Source organism: Trichoplusia ni, chromosome 17 (genome assembly GCF_003590095.1).
Source record: "Trichoplusia ni isolate ovarian cell line Hi5 chromosome 17, tn1, whole genome shotgun sequence".
In the NCBI taxonomy this organism is placed as follows: Eukaryota; Metazoa; Arthropoda; class Insecta; order Lepidoptera; family Noctuidae; genus Trichoplusia; species Trichoplusia ni.
This window is the reverse complement of record NC_039494.1, coordinates 1,601,107-1,619,518: the sequence shown is the minus strand read 5'-3', so window position 1 is coordinate 1,619,518 and position 18,412 is coordinate 1,601,107. Positions and strand designations below refer to the sequence as shown.

Sequence of the window (18,412 nt, the reverse complement as noted above, 5' to 3'; positions counted from 1 at the left end):
TTGGGTGTTTGCAACATTGGTGTACCGACTGGGGACCGATAAAGTTTGGTGCAATGTAGTTTGCGGCCAAGATACTACTGTACAGGTTTCGCAGTTGTAAACATGACTGTTTGATGTTCAGAGTCTGATTCCCAGGTATCTACGAAAGTTTGGATCAATAAGACTCTATGAAGCCTCTATGATAAAATTTAACCTCCTTTTTTCCTTTTATTTAATTCATGCAATTTAGTAAATAAAGTAGTATCATGCATTTTATAAAATTTAGTGAATCAAGGATATACTGCGCTTCTTAAGAAAACCTCTGAGGAAAACCCAAGACGTGGATTCGAGGAACGCGCAGGTTTTAGAAGCGGAACAAATTGACAATCGAATTACGAATTCCTACGGCGCCAGTATTTTACAAACATTACATTCTGAGTGCAAAGTAGGTCGTGACAATATGGTTTTGAATGTCTGATGTTACCGTTCGCGGGCGTCATTAGCGATCATTCGTACGTTGCGCCCAACTATGATTGATGACTTTGATGAGAATCGATCGTAATAATATCGCAATCATTTGCGATAGAATAGAATTATTGTTTCGAAGATTTGTATGAACATTTAATAAGTTCAAGTGAAGATTCTCAGATGTGATTGCTAAATGTTACGAGAAATACGAGACGCGGTTTTGAGAAGCAAGTCTTTTACCAGGGTGTTAAATTATGTTAATATTTTCATTCTGACGCAACAAGTCATAGGAAGTATTTCAAGTTGAGACTTAGGATACCTACTTCCCTAGTAATAATGTTTGGAATATACCAAAATAAGATTGTTGTCGGTATTAATTTTACATGGTTGTATAATTTACTGAAGTAGCTTATTGTTAGTCTGCTGCACAAACTAGCATGCAGTTAAAATAATTACGATCGTTCGTGTCTTACATAATAGGTATACCTACTTATAATATTGTTATGAACTAAAAAGCCAAGCAATTAGGCTCAGAACGAGATATTGTTTGTCAGTATTAAGTATATTATTAGATGAATATTCTATCTACCATGTGTGATACGTGACACGTAAAGGGGTCAATAGGCAGCCTCATACAATACTATATAATATTGAATCGTATAAAAACTGTTTTATAATTTCACGAAGCATTACGTGCAGTGTTGTGACATTCGTCTGTAACGATTCAATTCACTTTAAGTGGTAGTAAGGCCGCTAGTTAGTGGCGTAGCTTTGCGGCGTATATCATAGCGTCTGCAAACGTGCAATGACTCCGCTTTAATTAATTGCAGGCATGACGGACGCTCGCGTTACAGACCATTACAGTGGAATGGCTCTTATCAAAAGACATTAGTAAATGGACCTAATTTTAGACCGGCGTCGGCTGGCGCGACCAGCTCGTTGACCTATCAACTTACAACTGAACTATTCATTCGCAACATTCAAAACCAATGTTATAAGATGTCAAGCACAATTGCAAATCGTGTCCAATTCTTTTTCTCATTTGCCTGAACCCTATTTTGCAAGCATGCAATTATGAAGAGCTTGGAAGCGCAGTGAGTAGAATATACTTGATTGGTGAATGCTGCAGTCGCATAAAAACGTGACAAACTGTAAATTTGTAAACGCAGCCGGTGCTACAAACTCTCTCTAGATGTAATATCAATTTGTCCAGTGGCCTTGGCACACTAACGTGTTAGAGTTTCTCTCGATAAAATGGGGCCAGAACGTTTTGTTGGAAACTCGGATGGCAGGTGACTCGTCCGGGAAACCCTAGCTGCAGCCGCGTTGGTATTACTCGTTTCATCGAGCCCCTCATTAAACACTCTATGCGAAGTTTGTCGCAATGTCTGCTCACCTAAAACAGTCTGTTTACAATGGTCCTTTGAACGGCTGTGGTTTGTCAATATAACTTGCTAAAACAAATGGGCGCGTGTTTACTTATTTGGTGACTATATAATACGTATGGCGTAATTAGTTAGCATGTTACCAGCGCATATTTCTTTAATGAAATGTTTTAAAACCAATTTCTCAGACTTATTGGCATATTAATTGCATGCAACTGTTTTAACAATGCTTTTGTCATGACTATGGTGTGCAAAACCCATATATTGTATCATGTGAATTTCGTAACCCTAGCCTCATTTCTATTTGATAGGTGTATGGAGAACGCTACATATTCAATAGTAATTACTATCATGATATTGGCAGCACAAGATCGTGATAAATGCTGTGAGAACCACGTTTGAACCACGTTTTATAGATTGATCACGCTAATGATTAGCATTGAAATAGCTACCTGTAATCAAACGCTCTTAATCAGGTGGCATCACAATGTCCGGTCAAAAACCGTCGCAATATTGACATAATCCGTTCGAAATCAAATCAAGTCATATAAGTGTGGTTAACGAAATAAATGGCCTACATAAAAGTAGGTTGATCTCCATGTAAGGCCGAAGTTAGCAATCGGGTGATTAGTGTGTATTTATCATCCCGGTGTGAATGCCTGTAGATATTGATCGTGTTTTGTCTCACCTCAGTATAACAAAAAGCGCAATGAGGCCGCGTGGCTAGTCGGTGGCAGCTGGTGAGCTCGTCCGCATGGTGCCGGCTCTTTACGTCATAGCACTACCACGCGACACCGGTGCACCCAGCGGATCATGTCCTGGAAACAAACATATGTTATTTTTTGTAACTATAACCGCGTTAGTGAATTTAATCCTTGTGTCGCGGGAGGCTTAACAAGCATTCAAGTTATACGCATAAAGACACCTAATACCTATTATGTTATATTCATTACGGTTCTGTACACGAAGAGTGCCGAAAGAATCCTACTTACAATCTTTGGTTGTGTGTCATCGTATTTCATGAACCGAAGATGATAGAGTTGACATATTTGCAATCTATGAAGAAGAATTGTCAGTTAACTGGTAGGAACTTTTACCAATTATGTATAATTTATTTTGTAAAGAGAACAGTCAGTATTTATTTCCTTCGTGGGAATCAACTGCAATTATAATATGCTTGTCAACACGAAATGCCCGCACGACCTGTCCACAGGATTTAGGTTTCGTCACAAGCGAACACCTTTTCCGTACTCCCCACCAGTTGATGTGAACGATAGAGCCATGTTTAACATTTAACTAGTTATGTGTACATTATTATTATGTAAGCTATCTACTTGATGTATGAATGACGATTTCATAAAGTTGTATAGTTCGACCCTCCAGATAATCTTAAGGTTATTAAAATGTTAAATGTATTCAAGTGCGTGTATTAAGATCTCATTGTTACTAAGTAGAACTTTATTTCGGATTAAATTTATAAGTTCTGTAGTAAAAGTTGTATTGAAAGGGAATTTATTTGACAGGGCAATCACCCGGTGACCATGTGGCAAGGTGATTGATACAGTTTGGGAAATACACGAAACTTATAGTAATCAAAATATTGTAAAAAACTACTTGAATTTTTAATGATATTCATAAACTATCTTATAATTGCTTTTTGTGATTGTATTTGACTTAATAAGTCTTCAAAGATCAACCACCGCGTTCTTTGATTTGATTCACTGTTTCTATTTACTGAAAAGAAAAGTGTCAAGGGTTTCACACAAATTATTTAATCTACATCAAGTTCTTACAAGTAAAACAAAATATACCGCGTATTACCAAGTTCATTGCTTTATATTATTCTTTAAATTCATGAAAGTTCATTTGGATACAGATACATAAGGTCATAATACAGTTCCGTTCACTTATCATATTTCCATGTAAGGTGAGTCGCACTTGTTTTCCACAAAACTTTGTTTACTAAGCAACTTAAACAACTTAAACCATTTGTAAATGCGTGTGGTCATGGAAGCCCTGTGCTTCCAAAAACTAAATTATAAACTAAACTAAAAAAATGAGGTACTGGTATTAAATATAGTGTATCCTGAGTGAATTTCCCGCCACACCAGGCAACTGCGTGAGATATATTCCAACACAGGTTTTCTCTGTGTTCCCTTACTCTCACAGCCCGACGGTACGGCAATCTGATACGCCTGGAAAGAGATCAGGAGCTGGACCCAAATTTATACGTGGCTTCCGAAACACTAAAGCTATTCGTTCCGCAGTTGATATATTTATTCTACAATCTAAGTACAAAAAAATCGAAAAGTCGGTGCGTGTCGAGATCTTTGACTTGTCAGTCCTGTGGTCTTCCCACTAGGTGAATATAAAGCCTGTTACTACAATAATAATCTAGATTTCCATTAGCAGAATCATTTTGAGAATTGGTTACAGCGTCCCGAACTTTACCTATTTATAATATTTGTATAGATAAACAATAATTGATGGAGTGAGTTAGTAGTTCCCGCAGAGATTCAAATTGAAATTGTACCACAGCACGTAGCGCGGGTTTGGCTACATTTAGTTTAGTCGGCGTATTATTCCATAATCCCATACCCATACTATAGGTCATCAGTCTATGTAACCTAATATTAGAAGCATAATAATTTAATATATGTATTTTGTAAAAGCAGACTAATTACTTGGATGAGTCCAAACAATTTCAATTCTCTTTAAATTTAAATTAATATTCTATAACTATGATAATTTAAACGTTAAAATAATAAATATAAAGGGTTCCGTACGAATATGCCAAAGAAAAGAATTTTGCGATAAATATAATGTAAGCCTTCAAATTGACGACCACACACCATTGCCTGTATTTTTTTGAGTATATTATTTGTTGTTATAGCAATGACGGAAATATATAATCAGTTAAGTCGATCTAGCTATCACGGTTTGCAGACAGAGGGACCGACGAATGTAGGGACAGCGGAGTAGGTACTACGGTTCAACTGTAATAAGGTTTCGATTTCACTCTTTGGATACGGTACAATTAAAATGGACTAATCTCCTGAGCTATATAATTTCTTAATTATGTAGGTAGTTATTTACCGCGGCGCTAGACGATAAAGCACTAAGTTTGCATATATTGTGTCGATAGACAGTCACGATTGAACAATCGTGACGTTACACCACGTCTGTTCAATTCATTAAGCCCAAAATAGCAAACTATAATGAAGTAGACAAATAATTACTGATTCCAGTAAAATGTTACTTGTTTTTATTTATCTTTCAAATGTTTGATGGATTTTAAGTTTCGAATAGACATTATTAAAAAAGTTTTCTAATAAATAATTTGGAGCATCATTTTCTGGCTGGTAAGAAAAGTTTTGGCAGCTGTCCTGTAGCGTAAAGAGGTCTTAAGCAAAATAAGATTTTATTATTTTATGTGTGCTCCAGTTCGTTTTGTAGTCTGTGTCAATGTTTGAGAACATTATAGAAAAAAAAACATTTTTTTTATAATATCTTGGCCGTTCAATTATTTTTTATGGCTATCTATTTATAGTTCAGCAACAACGTAGCTTTGTAGGCCACGGCGTCTTTACCTATGACCTTAATAGGGGTCACTTTGCACGACTACAATGCACAACCTGTCAAAGCTATTCGCCAATTGTTGGCTATTATCTGATGACTTTTACATAACACAAATTCATTATAAATTATACGTCTTTGACAGGCGATTATGAAAATATGTAATGTTCGTTTAATAAACGAATAAAGGTATATTTTATACAGACGTAATCTAACTTAAGAGAAATGCGTTCGTCGGTGTTGCACGTAGTCTGCACACGAGAAGGACATTAATCAAGTAGCTCTGTTCACATACTCGTAACTTGGTAAATTCAATTTTCCTTAGTTATTTTCACAGCAAAATGTAGAAAAAAGTATTATCTTTCAAAATTATTTCATCAAAGACAGTAGAAACGCCTTTTCTTTATTTTTAAATTGGCAAGATTTAAGATTTTGAACGAGAAAACAACAGGCAACATAATATGTTGATAATATTCAGTCTTGACAAATATTTGATATTTTGAAAAAGCAACGCACCTTAAATATCGTATTTGGAAAATATGTACGAAATCCATTAAAAGGTCACATAACTTACGTGTCGTGTCTGTTTTGCCGACTTTTTGGATGGAGCGCGAGAAACCGCCAGTATTTCTATGGGGACAAATAATTTGCAGAAATCAAGTTATGTTTAATGGGCGATGGCAAAATAGGTTGGGTCATCTCATTAAGGTGATTGAGAATGTTAAAGTTGATAACTCGTTGAATGCCATCAGACCGGTTGTTGGGCGGTGTAAATGTCGCCGGGGCTCGCGTACACGCATCTAGTGTGAGATAACTTATATTTCATGATTTTTTAACGCGTCTGTCTATCGCCGAGTGGGCAGGCCGATATGTGAAAGTAGTCAATGTGTTAATAGGCAATAAGCGCAGGCCACGAGGTCGTACTGTTTAGATCTATAACTAATATAACCAATTGTGAATGTGGGAGTAGGTACCTAATTTAGACTTCTAGATAAATTATTATCGAGAAAAAATAAGCAGTTTAATCTTACAAGCACTGAACGTTTTGCTTTATATATGCTTTTAATTTAATCATAATGTTCAGTGTGTTTTATTAAGAACTTGTAGCAAGTCATTTCGGGTATAAAAATATTTCACAAATCGACACACGGCACTTGAATCGTGATCATATCCGAATACGGAAATAACGTATCGGCGATAACCGATCTTTGAGATATATTAATGAAAGTGAGATAATTTAATCTGGGTGACCAGACTATTGTCTGGTACAAATGGCCGACCTCAAGACAGTGCGGGGTCGCAAGCCTCACGCCCCGACCTCGCCTGCCAAATAATAACCAATCACAAAATGCAATAAATGTTCACCTACTGAACCGCTAATACATAATGAGCAAACATTATATCAAAAGTATATCATGCTTCGGTTGCCACGTGGGGCGCCATTAACAGATAGTAAATTCCTGCATTTCAATGACAAAAGTATAGTTAATATCGCCTAATGAAGTATTGTTCGAAATTATTCAATATTAAACGTGCACTACATATTACGTTAATATTTTTAACCAAGGTAAGCTAATTGAATATAACAAGACCTCCTTTTAATGGTCGATGACCGTAAAAAGAATTCCTTAATTGATGAATTACTAAATGTTTCGGTAAATCGGATTGCGGGAGATTACCTTGCACGGGCACACCAGAAGATTCGGTCGGCCGTTCAAGTAGATTATGTGCGAGCTTACTGATTGCTAATACTATGTTTGCTAGTACACTCCATTAGCGAAACGAATCGTAATTTATGTTATTTGCACGTTTCATCCTCATTGTTTGTGAGCCTTGAAACCTTGACGAAACAAGATTAAGGCTATTCTTTGCTCAATTCAGTAGGTGCGTTACATTCGACGAGTTTCCGCATTTCAAAATCAAGCAATAGTTATTTCAGAAAACCGCATTGGTGAACAGTGAGACTAAATTAATACATACTTTAGATTTAGAATTATACACGGTGCAAGAAGCTTTTGAAATTGGCCAAATCTAAAACATATTAATTCTTTGAGATAACTGACCCCGAAAATTCTGAATTGTATAAAAGCGTTTAGCTACCACGCAAATCGGCACATCAATTTTTAACGTTCATTTAAGTTAACAAACAGAATGTTAAAGATAACGAGCGTATCAATAGCGCCAATCGCTTACTCTATTGGTATTTGCAGCAATTATTATCGAGTTTTCCTGGTGTAATAATTTCCTTCGAAGGAATTCCTATACCGACGCAGGCGTAGCGTTTTCACTTAAGTGCGGCTCTTGGGAAACTTTGCACGCATTGCTTAATCGTCATCGTAAATTTATTGAACAATACTTATTACGCTTCGTGTATACACAACACACAACACACAACAAAGTGACGTCACGAATTCACGAATTGAAATGTGCGCCAATGTTAAGCACTTCATCAGACATGTGAATGTAATAGCAAAGTGATGCAACGGTAATTGTTTAAAACATGTATTTTAAAAATAACAAAATTAATAAATGTAATGGTTGTTATAAAAAGTACAGCGTTATGCTTTTATTTAGCAATGTAACTTTAAACTATAAAATATTACTTGTTACGTGTACTCTACTAACTGTTCCATATATCCGGCACGTCAAAAAGTGCAAATTTTTGATTCTCTGCACAGCTCAGCCAGAATTATGCAAACATCTAGTACCTGTTTACTAAAGCTTTTGTTACAGACAAGGAACATAGAAGTTTATATATTTATTATTGCTTATTCAATTATCATTTCAACGATTTCTTCTTTAAAAATAAATTCATGTTTGAATGCTTTGGCTACTCACAGATATTGCATTAATCATATCAAATAAAAGTTTGCATGTTCATCTTCTGTGAAGCGGACTTAATTATTGAACTAGACATACAATGGGCGCAAAATGCTGGCCGTGGGAATCGAGGTGGCATTTAGCTGCGTGCGCGACCGCGCAGCGTCTTCGGTTACCTAACGACACCCGAGAGAGACGCCATACATCTTGTAAGGGCACACCAATCATTAATATACTTAATGGTTTCACATTTACATCGATGTTCTGTGACACAGATCAGGTTAGACATTGCACAAGCTTCGTAAACCTAATTTAAAGTTCAAATGTAAAACAATAAAGAAGAAATAATTGCTCTGTACTGTCACTTTAAATTGCACGTTATTCTTTTACGAAATTAAAGTTAAGAGAAACTTCTTTCATAGTTTAAGGTATAGTGTAGTTAGAGTAGCTGGAAACTTTAACGATAAATTAAACTTACAGAAGTTATTGGACGTCAAAGAATGGAACAAATTTTACATTATGGAATCCGAAAAGAGGCTTATGAATACCATTGACGGGTAGATTAACGATGACTGTAAACATAGAAACGAGACACAGCAAATATTACAAAACAGTGAATACAAGTACTAAGCGCTGATGTGATAATAGCTTCTAATTTCACGCAAATACTTGCAAACAGTGTCCATACAAAAGAGGATTCTTAAACAGTGGCTCTCCTATTGTCACGGTCACGTCAGGCTAATGTCGCATCATTTGTAATACTTTAAAATATTTTTGCTTGGCAAGCAGCTAAATGTGTAAAGCCGACAATTTATGCGGCAGTTGGTAATGTTTCGCGCGTGGCTTACGAAACGTTGGCGGTCCGTTGATGGAATGTGTTTGATATGTGCTAAGTAATACTGAACTAGAAGTAAACACGAGTGGGGATGCACAATACCTACACATCAATTAACTTAAGTTTGTCTTTAAAGTATTAATTTGTATAATTGTATTGTACGTGTTTACATATGTCACTGTGCTCCTCCTAAACGTCAAGACCGATTTGACAGCCCGGTAGCGACTGAACAAAGTTCAAAGTTTTGTTTTGTTTGTTCAGATAACTTTAAATAAACTATTAAGTTACTAAACGGTGAATAAAATATTTTGATATATCGTTTTCAGAAATACTTTCCGAGCAAGAGCCTCGAAAGAACTCTATCCATTTATTTCCTTATTTGTGCACAAAGTATATGAAACCAAAACGCGCAGATTTTTCTTTTCAAAGGTTTGGAACCATAGACGTCGTAGTACCTCAAACTATGCCTTCCTTAGACCTTGACAAAATCGTTTGTCTAGATATACCTATTAGCCTTTGTACCATGTTAGCACAATTTGGAAATACACCGAAATACTTTCAGATATCGTATTTTACATAACAATCTAAGAAATAACACTGCAAGAAACTGAAACAGGTATTTCCATTATGTAACTTTTCATCAAGATTTTTTCACACAAATCTCATAACATTAAGTTAAAGACAGCAGTAGGTATCTTAAATATGTTTCTTAAGAACTAGTAAATTTGTAGCGATTTTTAAAATAATCGCAACATAAAGTACCTACTATTTTGCAACATAGTATTAGTTGTCTGAAGAAAAACAAATACACAGCCCAAAACATAGGCTGTTTCATTTTTTTGCAGTAGATTAGTTCAAAAGTTGTCGAATCGGCACTTAAAGTTTGACCCGGGGAAGAACAAACTGACTAACTCTTGTGAAATTGATGTTACCACTTAATGCTATATTTTTCCATAGTTACAAAATTATTCTATTTAAAAATTTTCGTGCACCTTCAAAATGATTTCGAAAGAATGTGCACAAGAAAAGTTAAATGGTTCAAATGGAAACATGGTGTATGTAATCTGATGCAAGCAGGTACAAGTGCAATTCAATGAGGTCTATCACAACTCCATAAATGACATAAGTTATTCGAATGCTCTGAAGATACAACTTCGAGGCGCAATCGATTGACTCGAGCGAAGTACTCAAGTGAACCGGAAGTCTGTACATTTTAAACATGGTGTTGTGTAAAATACGTTGCAAAATGTAAACATGATCAGAAAATTACTAGTTTTCAATGTAATTAGGCGGCACGCAACAGTTTTCTAAGCATTAACCGTACCCCGCCTTTATAGTTGTTATTTCATTGGTTTTTATAAAACTTCTTGTGTTTCGCTTAAAATAGTTATGTAGCCACTTTGTTCAGTTTTGTTCAAATTAGAGTGGTTTCCGATACACAGTTATATTACTGATCAATTATTTCGCACCGGCGCCGCGGCGGCGTGAAGTCATTACAATCAGAAAATGAGCTAGGCTTTATGTTCCATTTTTCACAAGTTGTTAACTTAGTAGTACGTCGACAATTACGGAGAGCCTCTAGATTTGTAGTAAAACTTGCTTTATTTGCTAGTCGTTTCGTTGAATTTCCTATCATTCCTTTATTTTGCCTGCCTTTATTACACTAAAAGGCCAACTTGAATCGTTTAAAAAGGTCAAGTATTTAAAAGCTATTCATTCAGTGTCATAAAACTCATAGAATTTAATGTCTGTCATTGATAAATTGAATGGGCACGTCTACCGGATATGTATTAGAGGTAAAAACAAAAGAAAATCAACGGGGCAGACAATGCAGTCAGTTTTAAAAATAGTCATCATGTTTGACGCGACGGCTACGAATTTCACTTGAAACTAGTCACGACTTCTTTCAACTTCTGCTTGCCACTGAATTTTTTACTTTTTGTGACACCTGGCGGAAGCCTACCGTCACGATACAGCTATTAAATCCGGCAGTCTGTTATTGCGTCAAGTTGAATAACATTTTAGATACGCCTACATATACTCGGGCGGTGCGTGTCCGCGTTGCCTTGCATTATCAACTGGTAGTAGACTCATTGGAGTTTAATCTTTCAAAAACAACTCTCATATTTGATAACGGTGACGTGCGACGACTATTTTTCATTTGTTTGTTTTCGATAATGTCGTCTTATGAATTTAATATTGAAAGGAATACAGATAGGAAGGTATACATAAAAGGGTTTCAGATTCTATTTTGTTACTTTTGCTGCTTACTGCCAAACAATGTACGCATTAACAATAAAATGCCACAAAAGGATTGCATTTAATGTTGCATTGTGTGGTATAGTTTTGAAGGTGCGGTGAATATCAGGAGATCTGTTTCGAGGTGCTGCGGAAGGCGAGTGAGTAAATATGTCAAGAATTCCGATGTGTAAAGTTTAAATGGAGGAACAATAGAGTTGTGGCGGGTCGCGTGAATACCGCGGCGTTACACCAAGGAATGCGGTGCTATTTTGAAAGGGGCACGTGCAAGGTCAAAAGTGCAACTGGCAACCGTCAGACAGTTGTGTCAAGCTAAGTATCCGTTCTAATACGTCTGCGTTAATTATTCTCTTGCAACAACAATTGCTAACACTTACCAATAATATCGCTCGATAAATTATTCGTTGTAAATAAATCCCGGCTATAATCGACTTTATCGACACTCGTAATTATGACGTTATTTATAACTTAGCCCGTAATGGTTGCGCACTTGGGCTATTATTACATTTTTGTCAAAGAGGCCATCTGTAGACGTGTATTTAATAGATTCTTTAGTGCTTTTTATATGTCATTTGACAATCGAGGTAGTTGATGATAGAAAGTTAAGGATGGTAATAATGAGCGCGCTCGTGACTGGCGTCGATGGCGCTAACTTATCACGCGGACACATGAACAATTAGTCGCCTGCGCAACGCGTTGCTATAGTGTGCGCGGATCGTGGCGCATAACGTATGCAGCTGGTATACCCACCAGAGCATGGCCTACACACATTAATACATAATGTGCGCTCTACAACTGCTTTATGGGCACTACAAGATGTTTAACGTTGTTTTCTATTACAATTACTTTTTAGTTTCAGCAACAAGTGCAAGCCGAAGTGTGAAAGTCAGAAGGGTTAGTTTCTTAGTCTAAACTCTAACCTAAATAAAGTGTTCGGCATTTCATCATCACAGTCTTAATATTGTAAAATACCTTAGACTCTTGATTTTATAGATATTTTCCTTACGAGTGAGCACCGCAATCCTATATTTAAAAAAGAGTGACGTAAAACTATGTAGGCGCAAAAATTGCGAAGCACGCGTTCACTTTCACTATGCATTTATAGCGTTTACGTGCACCAAAAAATGAGAAACGACTCTATACAGCCGCTGCCAAAATAGCACAACCATATTGGTTCTTTAGTGCAAAGTTAATAAGAAAAAGTGAGCATGCGACGGCCGAACCATCAAGTTCGCAAATACAACGAAACTCTACAAATGGTGATTAGGTAAAATGAACTTATTTGTAACGACATTGGTTTTCAATTACAATGGAGTGTACAGAGGTGGCATGCGGCGTCACCGCTGGAGTATTTACACACGGTGTGGGTCGTCGACCCGCGCATCTCCGCCGTCGCGTGAGCTACCGCCCCGTGATTACTTATCGTCCGTTATTAATAGCAAATAACAATAAATAAAATTTCATTATTTGTGCACTGGGCCAGGTCTTTATCGCTGCAATTATCCGAATAGGTATGTTATACATAAACTTCACAACTTATCGTAACTAAACAATGTAATCCAGAAAGCGAGTGGTAAGGACAGGCATACTTTTCAGTGGTATTAAATGTTTTGAAAAATGTCGCAGTACATAAACGAACGTTAAAACAACAGCAACAATTAGTCTTGACTGCCAGAAATGACAGTGGAGACGAGATAGGTAGCAATTCCCCGTGGTTTCATTTCTTAGCGTATAATTACTGCAAGCGTTTCTGGCTTAGTGTTGTGCCATCACAAATAGGACAGCAATTCTCGAGCAGAAGCAACTATTTAATAGGGGAACTTTGTAATCTTACTTATTAATGTGCAATCTTGAAATCCGATCAGTTTTGATAATACGTTACAGTAATCAACTGCATTGTTAGAAAATTAGTTTTTGCACAAGATTACGTGTTATTATGTAAAATAATTTTATGATCTGAGATCACGGTTAGTTGTACTAATGTTAAAAGCATAATGCAGTTTATTTTATTTTTTGCAAGTAAAATTTTAACCGGTAATTTTACATACAAAATCTGTTTGTGTAACAGTTGATAATTGAAAGCGTTTAACCAAAACCATTTAGCTATATTATGGTATAATATCTTCAAGACTTTTCAGAGTTACCAAAATCTTCTACAAAATCAAAGAAAATTCGCAATGAGGTCAAGGCACACGTCACGGCACTACATTTTAAACGGGTTGTCGTGTTAAATAGGTCGTCGCTGAGTGCGGTGGCACGTACAAGCACGTAACATTGCAGTTGCTTCACCGCGCTTGCGTCAGAACGCGGTGCGCGGGCGCATCGGGGTGTCTTCCGCGACCCGCCGACCTTCACGACCAACGAACGTTGGCATGAGTATGAACTATCAAATCTTAAGTGCAAGATATTTGTGACGTCAACAGATTACGGAGAAATCTGAGGTGATTAAAAAATCTTTATTAAACTTTGATACTTTGTGCCGTCAAAAGTTAAAAAAAACAATAGTTTATTGATATGATGTTTACTCGTAATGTTTAATTATATCGATAATGGCACATCACAAATCAAATAAAAAAAATCCACTTCAATCGTAAGATATACATATTGAATACCTGCTAAAGTTATTCAGTAGACTATCGACAAATCGCGTTGGAAATTCAATTTTATTAAATAGTTTGATATTTTTGACAGACGACCGGCCTAAACTTGTTTCAACTTTGATTACTTATTAGAACTTTGTGCCATAAATTAATTGAATTGTTGATTAGAATTCAATAGAATTAGTATTTAATATTTATGGATACAATTAAGATACTTAAATTAACAATTTAGCACGCGTTCAAATCGCAGCTAGACAAAAAAGTTATTAAAAATATATGATTACAAAAAAAGTGAAGGCCGGGATGAGTCAAAGTCATCAGACATTAGAGAGCTGATTCGAGGTCGGTGTGTTAGTCGCATGCTAAACACCTGTCGAAACACCTCGTTATCCAATGTTGCTGACAGACAAACAAACAGCTCTATTACACTCCTGGACGTTGCGACTTACTAGTTACTTCGATTCATTGAATTTGTTTTAGCCGTTTATTTGTAACAAGATTAATATTTAGGACTAAATGCTTGCAGGTGTAGACTTAAGAGTGGAGTATTTGCTGGAACGAATCTAATAGACAGCAATCAAGGTTATTTTTTGAAATTTCAGGTAAAATCATTTTTAAGTTTAGCTGCACGCGCTGGGGTCGTGGAAAGTGTGCAGTGAAGCGAAACACGAATGCGCGTATTATTAGTTACGCCACGGCTTAGAGGTCGCAGATATCGGACATGATTGATTGCCTTAATTGAAATACTTTGTTATTATTTTAACATAATTAAATCAATTATCCGATTATTGTTATTTACTTAAGTAAGAGGCAAAAATCCGATCGCTCCAATTTGCTCATAGTACGGTTTACAACCCATTTCCTCACATCGACTTAAATGCAATTTCATAAGATATTTAGAGCTCAAATGTTTTGAAACGTTCGACTTGATACCCAAGTAGATTTCGATCTGTTACAGTTAGAATAGGTACTTTTATTGAGAACTTAATGATTCATATGTAATGTATGTACTTAACATTTTAGTAGAGAATGCAAGAATTTAAATGCGAGCAATATTGTTTTATGACTTCGACGGATCTTGTGAATGCAAATGGTTGAGGAATGTGGGGTATTGCGTATAAAATCTAAATGTTTTGTTGAGCTACGTGACTCGATTGTCAAACGCTTAAGTGGCAGACATTTTTATGTTTGAAGATCAATTATAAGCAACATTGATCGGTCATAATAACTATGTTTAGATATGCGGATGCACTATGAACAAGGAAATGTTAAAGGTAAAAACAATCTAGTTCTTTTTTATTCAGACAAGCTTTATGCACAGGCATGGATCACTTGTATATTTATGAAGGGAAAATAATTCAAAAAACGGAGTCGCAGTTAAATGTAGCGTTATTGTATCTATTGCATTGCAAATCAGTAGGCAGGGGAAAGCAAAATAATCGTGTAGAGATACAATATTCGTGAGCAAAATATGCATTAGGCGGCCATGGCCTTGCTTTCGATATTCTGTAGTCCTCTGGGATCGTTTGGTTTTACATACGTTAGTGATAACATTCAGTATTGTATTGTGTATTTATTGGTTTATCAAAGTGTTTCACTAAAACTTTGTTTCTGTCATGATAACTGGAACCGTACAAAGCTAGGTATAAATGTAGTAGGTGCGATACGATTCAATAAATGTAGAGGTTGTTTTAACATTGCTCTCTTCATTTCCATACAAATTCCGTACATTCTTTACATGCATTGACACAAATGCAGCTAGTTCGATACATAAACTTTGCGTGATTGTGCATTCACACATTTGCGTGATCTCATAGTATGTTGTTCACTTGAATTATGCAAAAAACGTTTGTTTTTTTAAGAACTAAGCTGGTAACTTTGTCATCCGTAAAGCTAACATTATTAGGTAACAAATATCGTCGGACAACGTAATGCTTATTTATAAAGAACCTGTTAACTCAATCAGTTTCTCTTGGAAACGGATGGCGTTAACATACAGAATACATCATAACCTGCTATAGAGACGGCTCAGGCTGGAGATCTATGATGAATAAATATGAATTGAAATTAATGTGCAAATTGGATATAACGGATGTGATAGGTCGAAGATCGACCGGTAGTTGTGACACAACATGGAAGAGCAACAGTTAATGATAGACCGATCCACAGAAAATTTCAATTTGAAATTTCATATTTTCCGGGTATATTCTGTGTGTTTACGAACTAAGTACGGTGACATGCCCAGTGGGTAGTAGTAAGCTGGCGACACGTGTCTACAATAACTTTAAAACCAGTTCTATGATCCGATTGCAAGTTGATTTAATCACTCGCTCACCGACTGGCCGGGTGACCACATAGCAGCCAGGCGGGACGCACGACCACTTTCATCACCTCATTAATAATATATAAGGACGTTTGAATAAATAAAAAGGTATGCAATACCTTAAAGTAAAGGAAACGCAGCTGAGAACAAGCGGAACTAACTGATAAAACTCAGATGGAAGGTTACAATTAAATACCAAACAAAAACAAAAAATACTTACGTTTAAGTGAGCGTAACATCCAATAAAGCCGGCAAGTACAACAATTACTTAACTTACAAAATATTCAAATTCTCATTAACGTTATTGAACTTTTGCGACGTCATAAAATAATACACGAAAGTTAAACAAATCACATCTATTTATCCAATAGAATTCACCGAAAAAATGTCCAAAACGCGACACGTAGCGTAAAACTTTTTCGAGTGTCTACAAACTGCCACTGACGTCGATTTCGATGCCCGAAAAAGTAAAAGAGCGATGTATGGAAGCGCGCGGTAGAGTTGGCGAAACTGACGTACGCAGCGCGCAAGCGCCGCCAAGGTATTGTTAAAAGTTACTTTTACTTAGGCGACTTGCGGCGCGCGGCGTGCTTGCGCTTGCGGCCAGCCGCGCTCGCGCCGCCGCCGGGGACCTTGCGACCGTCGCGCCTCCCGTTTCACTCTTTACACGACCACGAAAGAGAAAAACAGAGTTCTCTCTCTTCATCTGTCACAACCGTTCGGAAAATTTATTTTAGCTGTACGCCTAAGAATACATAAGATTATTTGTGCAAGATTAAATTATTGCTATGCAAACTACCTAATGGATGGTTACGGTTCATTGAAATTTTAGGTGAGTATTGCCTCATTTCCTTGCGTGGTAAAGCAATGGAGGGAACGGAAAACTAATGATTACCAGGGCGTCAAACACCTTATTTCTTGCATAGAATATGTTAATTACTATGAAACAGACTAATGAAATGTATTTTTTTATAATTCAGTTTTCGTTATTACAGACTTGATTCACCTTATTTGCATCAACGCCATCAACAACCAATGTCACGTGAATGCAAAGAATAAAATGAGTGTTTAATAATCTTTGATTGGAAAATGGTCCGTTACCAACTGGATATGAATGACTCTATACTCGTATACACGGTGATTTTTTAGTCGTCTTACAAAAGTAGCCCAGTTCATGTATCCGACATAAAATACCCTTAGGCGCGATTATTATTTTTTTTATCTTCAACTAAGAAGATAAATTAATTTTAGCAAATAGGTACGAAGGAAAATGAAACATGAGAAATCTGAAACATCCTGTTAAAAACGATAAAAATGCCGCCGCCCGCGCCCCTCACCATTGTTACAAGGCTCGGACCGCGCTCGCAACAGAGCTGTGTTTCTAAAACTACGAATTGCATCATAATATTGAATAAAAATTGCATTTTAAATTTATTCAAATCTCATAAATATGTACCTATTTTTTTATCATGAACGCTTTCTAGTCATTGGATACATGAACTGGGCTGCTTTTGTAAGACGACTAAAAAATCACGGTGTATTTACAATATGAGTGCATACTTCATAGTGAAACAACTCTTCTAAAATACCCAGTAGCAAGTTCTTTATGTTTAAAAACAACCAACATGTTGCATTTCACGTATATCGGAATTTATTGGGATTTGGTTTTTCGATACCAGACCTTTTTCAACAAGCTTCTATTTACAAAAAAAGAAACAAAATGTTGGGGAAAAATTTAAATATTGTTTTAAAAATGTATATTCGAATATGTTGCCAACCGGATCACGATTGCTTTTATCACACTGCTACAATTATGATCAGGCGTGAGTGCGTAGTCAATGAGTCAAAGTGCATTATCGTTGACACATACCTTCTGGCAAGGTTGATCAAATTGCCAAGTTAGCTAATAAGCTATGTTTAGAGGCAAAATGTTAAAGGACTGGTGTTGAAACCTGCTCAAGGGTTTGCATCAGTCGTATTGTCTGAGGTGATGGAGTGGTAAGCTTGGCTCGGTCGTGCTTCAGGTGGCCTCGTACGCAACCGAATAATCTGATACAGTTGATACACCCGCATCGATTAAAGCCGAGTATACACTGCCTTTTGCACCATACATTGTATTTGGGGAACATGGTTAAACGTAAACATTGTTAACTGTCCAAACATTGTC

General features: G+C 36.5%; 1 protein-coding gene across 1 annotated transcript in view; it reads right to left on the bottom strand.

The window, feature by feature from the left end:
* Positions 1 to 16,834, bottom strand: part of LOC113502514 (mucin-5AC-like) — a 49,693-nt gene extending 32,859 nt beyond the window's left edge. The window contains exons 1-2 of the mRNA XM_026884113.1: positions 16,466 to 16,834; positions 2,521 to 2,650 (exon numbers count right to left, since the gene is read on the bottom strand). The gene's annotated coding sequence lies outside the window, so the exon portion shown is untranslated. The remainder of the gene's footprint in view (positions 1 to 2,520; positions 2,651 to 16,465) is intronic.
* Positions 16,835 to 18,412: the final 1,578 nt, after the last annotated feature.